Consider the following 5,784-nt stretch of genomic DNA (forward strand, 5'->3'; position numbering starts at 1 on the left):
TATCTAGTTTTGACCTAATCTAATTTCATACAAGATAATTGACCAAATAATTCAAATAATTTAACATTTATCAAATAAGGTAACAATTATCTAATTAGATGACAAAAATATTTTATTTTGACAAGGATAATCATAAGGAATCAATAAAATTTATATTTTCTTAATTTGAAACAATTATGGCAATTATCCTAAGTCAAAATAGGCAAAAATCACGAAAATCCGTCTGTCTGACAGCTAGACTCGCCGAGTTCATCCTACTCGACGAGTCCACATTAGGACTAGATGAGTTTGTCAGGTAGATGACCAAAAACTCAACTTTCTAAGCATGAATGAAACACAAAGCATCAATACAATAGAAACCAATCAAGGCTCTGATACCACTGATGGGTTTTATACAAAAAAAACATCCTATGTGCTCATGCAAAGTCTAATGCTTGGATCTAGGTTTCTCTATTGTATATGCAATTCATCCAAGATTTGGGAACTCTAGATCTAGCATACAATAATCAATATCATCATAATAAAGGGTTTAGATCTTACCTTTGATTGTTATGTATCAATAACAATCTATTCCTTCTTGTAGTTGGCTTCTAAATGCTTAGAGTCACAAGTGTCACTCCTCTAATGGCTTACAAACACCAAGAGCAAGAGGATGACATAGGAGATGAGAAGGAGGCACCAAAACGTCCAAGAAACCATAAGGAATGTTAGGCTACGTTTTGGGTGCCCTAGGGGTCTTTGTATAGTGAGCTATTAGGGTTTTAAACTAGGAAACCCTAATCTGACTGCTTCGGCCCTAAGCAGCCCATGGACTCCCTCCTTAGAGGCCTTGGACGAATTCTCATGGGTTTCCCATAGATATCATCCACTCCATACTCTATGGAGTCCATTAGCCCAATATCCAACTATCACACAATTGATAGTTCTAGTCGCCTTTATTTAATTAATGTCTTTTAGCCACAAAAATTAATTCTTGTTAATTCTTGACTAATATTAATTAAAAAATATGATTTCTCTTTTAATATATTATTCATATTATATATTAATAAATCATAATTAATCTCTATCTCCACAAATCATCCTATCAATTTGCTTTGGTGAAGGCAACCTAAAAGGACCATACTCACAATCGGGTCAAGTACATACCAAAATAGTTATGGACTTAGACACTAATCCAACAAACACTACAACATAGTAGGAAAGCCATGGGCTCTCCACATGGTCTTACATCCGAGTGTTATGGGCTCTCCCATGGTCTTCCATACAACCATAACACATATACCATTAACATACTTCCTAACACATAACCAGCTAACTTGCCACATAATACAACTTCAGCTAGTGTACTATATATAATAAAATGGGCTGGCCTTAGTGACTTAGACCGATTGGTATGGCGAGGAGACTCACCTGACACTGCTGAAGTCCCGCGGATGCAACTCCAGCTGCTGGTTGACAGGTTGCCGAACTGCCAACATCAAACAATACCCATTGGGTTCCAAGCCCAAGGTCCAACTCACACCCTAATGGTCTAATATTCAAGTAATGGGCCAATGCCCAACATGTGGCCAATTTTCAAAATTAGGCCCAACCCTTTACATAGTCTTATTCAAAGGCCCAACCATTTAGTCCAGTCCAATCATTTGGCATTTCTAGTGGCCCAATATCTTAAAATCATCAAGGGCCAAACTATGGCCTAATTTTCTAAATTAGGCCCAAAACCTCATATGGGCCTCAACCAAAAGCCCATCCAATTATTCTAGTCCATATAGTTGTTCTTGAATGGCCCATTATTGGCCCAATCACCAAAGCCCAATAAAATGGCCCAAGTTGAGGCCCAAGTGAAATTAGATTTTTCACATGAAAGGACAATTCGTGGTTAAGTGTTTCTTACATAACCCATTAAGGACTTAATCTATGAAGTCGAATATTGCCTTAGGTTAATTGCAGATGATTATTAATTAATATTTTAGGTTTATTAAATAATTCTCGTGCATGTCTCGATCATCCCCAAAATTAGGGTTTCACATAAAATGACAATTAATGTGAAGTGTTTCTCACTTAACCCATTAAGGACTTAATCCATTAAGTCCATCACTTTAATAGATAAGTCATTATGTGTGATTGGGTGTAATTCACAACTCCATTCTAATGGCCCAAAAGTGGGTCCCAATAAATCCAAAGCCAATAAATCCAATATTAGGGTTTTCTAAACCCTAATTAGAGTTTCTAACCCTATCTTAGCCCAATAGGCCCAATAGTTAGGTCTTTCGATCAATTAGGGTTCATTAGGCCCATTAGGATTTCACTAGGCCCGTTAGTCACATGTTTGGGCTTTTAGGTCAATAAGGTCTTCATTGGGCTCATTAGGGTTTCATTGGGCCCATTAGGGTCTCATCGGGAACTCACTGAGCTTCGTGCTTATCGTGTTATGTGATATGTGTTTCAAGTACTTCTCAGGATCACAGGAAGGCGTCTGTTTGATTGTACGCACGAGAGAAAAAGAGATCTGTTTTGAGGATCCTGGATTACTAATCAAACAATTATGAGTTTTTGTTTTGTTACTTAATTAAGTGGGATTTTTTTGAAATGTGTTATGAGAAGTATGTGAGCTTAAAATGAAAATTTTGTTTGAAAATTTACGGTGTTACAATTTGGTATTAGAGCCTTGGTTTGGCGGATTCGGATGCACCTCCAGGTGAGTTTGGACTTAAACTGAGGATTTGAGAAAAAATTTCAAAGGAGATAATTTTTCTGTAACATCCCGGAAATTCAGAAGTATAGTTGAAGGGCTAAAGTGTAAATAAGAAGGTCGACTCGGCGAGTCAATGGATAGACTCGGCGAGTCGAGTCGCGTTATGGGTCACGTGTTAAGTGACCAACTCGGCGAGTCGCATGAGTGGAATCGGCGAGTTGCTGTTGTGCGAAGAAAACCCTCATCCCGGGGGTTGTGCCCTATATAAAGAACATAATACCCTCTCCCCAGCCTCTTTACCCTCCCTTGAGTTCCAGAAACCCTAATAGACGTGAGTGGGAGATTGGAGTACATTTTGGAGCTTGGATAAGTGGATTAGGAAGGAAATCTTGAAGAGCAAAAGGGGTTGCAGCAAGGAAAGGACATAGATTCGAGGTCTATTTCAGTGGGAGCTTACATTATACGTAATAATTTGTTCTTGAGCTTTTGTGCATCTAGATCTATCAGTTGTGGGGTTTTTGGGGCATAAATGAGGTTCATCTGGAGTTTGGAGTGAGATCTGAGGTTACTACCTCAGATCTAGGTTTTTAATGATCCAAGGAGCCATAAAGTCTATGCTCAAGAGTTGTAGGCGAAGTTATTTTGTCTCAAACCCTAGCCCAAGAGTGTTTTATGCTTAGATCTCTTTGGATTCACGTAAAGTTTGCCACTTTACGTGACGAATGGGTTGTAGGAGAGTAGATCTATGGTTGGGAGCCCTTACATGGCTTAGAAAGCCACTATATGGATTAAGAACTAGAGGTACTCAGCGAGTCACATGGGTATACTCGGCGAGTTGGATGAAGATAGGCAGGAACTCGACGGGTTGGAAGAACAACTCGGTGAGTCTGTTGAATATTGCCTTGGACTCAGTGAGTCTGTTCTTGGACTCTGGAGTATGGTCGAGGAGTCCTAACCTTTTTGGTTGCGTTGTAAATCAGTGAATCGAGGGATGACTCGGTGAGTTGAGCATGAAGGAACTCATAGTTTGTTGGACTCGGCGAGTCTTGGGTCGACTCGGCGAGTTGAGTCGCGATATAGGAGTTTGCAGAGCATGGGGACTCGACGAGTCAGCGGGTTGACTCGGCGAGTAGAGTCAGTCAAGAAGTTTGACTTTGACTGAGGACTTTGACATTGACCAAGAGTTGACCAGTTGTCTTCCAGGGGTATTTTGGTAATTATTGGTTTTGGTTATTTGGTATTGACCAGTGGTGAAGTTCGTGTCGAAGGTTGGAGCAGCGTGATCTTACCTCTTCAGTCAGCAATTGCGAGGTAAGTTATCCTCCCTATATCGACAGGGTCTACAGCACCAAGGCCGGCCCTTTTATCGGATGGAAAATCCAGGTAGTTCTTTGTTATGTTATTGTTTTGCTATGTTTGCATCCTGGTAGTTAGGATGGTATATGTTAGAGACCTGGTTAGAGTCGGTATCCTGGTTTTAGGATGATGCCATGCTAGTGACCGGTTAGGTCGGTATCCTGGTAGGGATGTGCTATGTTATGTGATACTAGTTTGGCAGATGGGTTATGAATTGCTATATGATTATATGTTTATGTGCACATGGTTGTTTTCCTGGGGTTGGGTTGAGGCGTGTCCTGATTTGTGCTGTAGGCCAACATACCCAGGGTGGGCCGGATGTTCCGAAGGCCCAGTGAGCGGTCCGGATAGGCTGTAGGCCCCAAGAAGGTGGACCAGATGTGCCCAGGCTTTGAGAGTGGACCACGCCGACTGAAGGCTCGGTGCAGGCGGACCAGTCATAGTGTAGACTCAGAGAGAGGACCAGGTGGGTTGAAGGCCCGGTGCGGGTGGACCAACCACATTGCAGAATCGATGTATATTGCTAGACTCAGAGGGTGGACAAGGTGGATTGTTGGCCCAGTGCGGCGGACCAGTCACATAGTAGACCCGAAGTGCATGGCTGTTCAATTCTGTGTTTATGATGTGATATGTGTATGGTATTGCGGTTGGTATTTTAGGGGTAACTCACTAAGCTTTCGGGCTTACAGTTTTCGGTGTATTGTTTCAGGGACTTCAGGAGATCGGAGCAAGGCGAAGGCGTGATCGTACCGCTCCTCATGTTTTATGTACTTACGATGTGATTCTAGGAAATACTCTGATAATGAATGAATAGAAAACCTTTTTGTAATGAATTAATGAAAATGGGTTGTTTTTGAAAAGTTTAAATTGGTTTGAATTTTTAGAACGTTGCATTTTCGAAAATCAGAAATAGTTTAGGAGAAAACGAGCTGGAGCAGTGTGTACAATCAGCTAGAGCCCGAATGGTTATTTCCCAAAATATCTGTAACACCCAGAATCAGATAGACCAAGAAAGGAAAGGAGACCCTAAGTCAAAGGGTTCAACTCGTTGAGTCTAGGGAAGAACTCGACGAGTCAGAGCGGGATCCGTGTGCAAGATTAAGTGACCGACTCGACGAGTCGGCTAGTGGACTCAGCGAGTTAGGTCTGGGTTAGGAAGCCCTAATTTCGGGACTTGGTACCCTATTTAATCATCTTATTCTCTTCTCTAGGTTTCATTTACATCCTCTCTCGTACAGAACCCAAAACCCTTGCCACTTAACTCCATTGTTGAGCTAGTTCTTCCCTTGAGAGAGAATTGAAGCTTGGAGAAGGAAGAAGGACCTTGGTGGTGCAAGAAGAAGCTTTAGATCTAAAGTTGGGGTAGTATTTCAGACCATTTGGAGGTAAAAATCTTATACCTTGATTGATAATCATTTAGATCCCCTTTCTAGCATAGAGTTGGTCACATTTGGACCATTTCCAAGGTTAATCCGAGTATTGATCCATTGAGGACGAAAAGGACTCAAGATCTATTCATTTTTGAGCTTTAGAAGCTCTGAGAGGGTAGCTTTACCCAGCCATGGATCCATTTCATGACCTAGGCCTTCATTGTAGCTTGGATTAGGTGTTTTAGCCTCATTGCACCTTGCATGCACGCAAAGTTAGCAACTTTATGTGCAATGCTAGCATAAGGAGTCCAGATCTATGAGTTGGAGGTGTTGGGATGGACTGGAATCGATAGAATAGAGATG

Source organism: Lactuca serriola, chromosome 2 (assembly GCF_051521515.1).
Source record: "Lactuca serriola cultivar US96UC23 chromosome 2, Lser_US96UC23_V15, whole genome shotgun sequence".
Lineage (NCBI taxonomy): Eukaryota > Viridiplantae > Streptophyta > Magnoliopsida > Asterales > Asteraceae > Lactuca > Lactuca serriola.